A 371-nucleotide genomic window follows, 5' to 3' on the forward strand; every position below is an offset into this window, starting at 1 on the left:
AGAAATCACGCTTGGATAAGCCAACCTGGCATCTTTAGAATTTTTGTTAGCAATTTGTCTCCTCCCTGCCATCCTGGCGTTTGAACGCCCAAACACTGCCTGTTTTGGGCGTTCAACGCCCAAATGCTGCTCTCCCGGGCATTCAACGCCCAACTGCTGCCATTACTGGCGTTCAACGCCCAGTGGGTGCCCATTTCTGGCGTTGAACGCCCAGATTGCTACCATTACTAGCGTTTTCTTGCCAGCGAGCTTTTTTTCTCTGTTTTGTATGCCAAGTCCTTCTGTAACTCTGTGGACTTATACAAATGATTCCTCACCTTAGTGTCAGTGAACTTTATATAAACAAATAAAAATAAAAATAGGACAAAATG

This window comes from Arachis ipaensis, chromosome B06 (genome assembly GCF_000816755.2).
Source record: "Arachis ipaensis cultivar K30076 chromosome B06, Araip1.1, whole genome shotgun sequence".
NCBI lineage: Eukaryota > Viridiplantae > Streptophyta > Magnoliopsida > Fabales > Fabaceae > Arachis > Arachis ipaensis.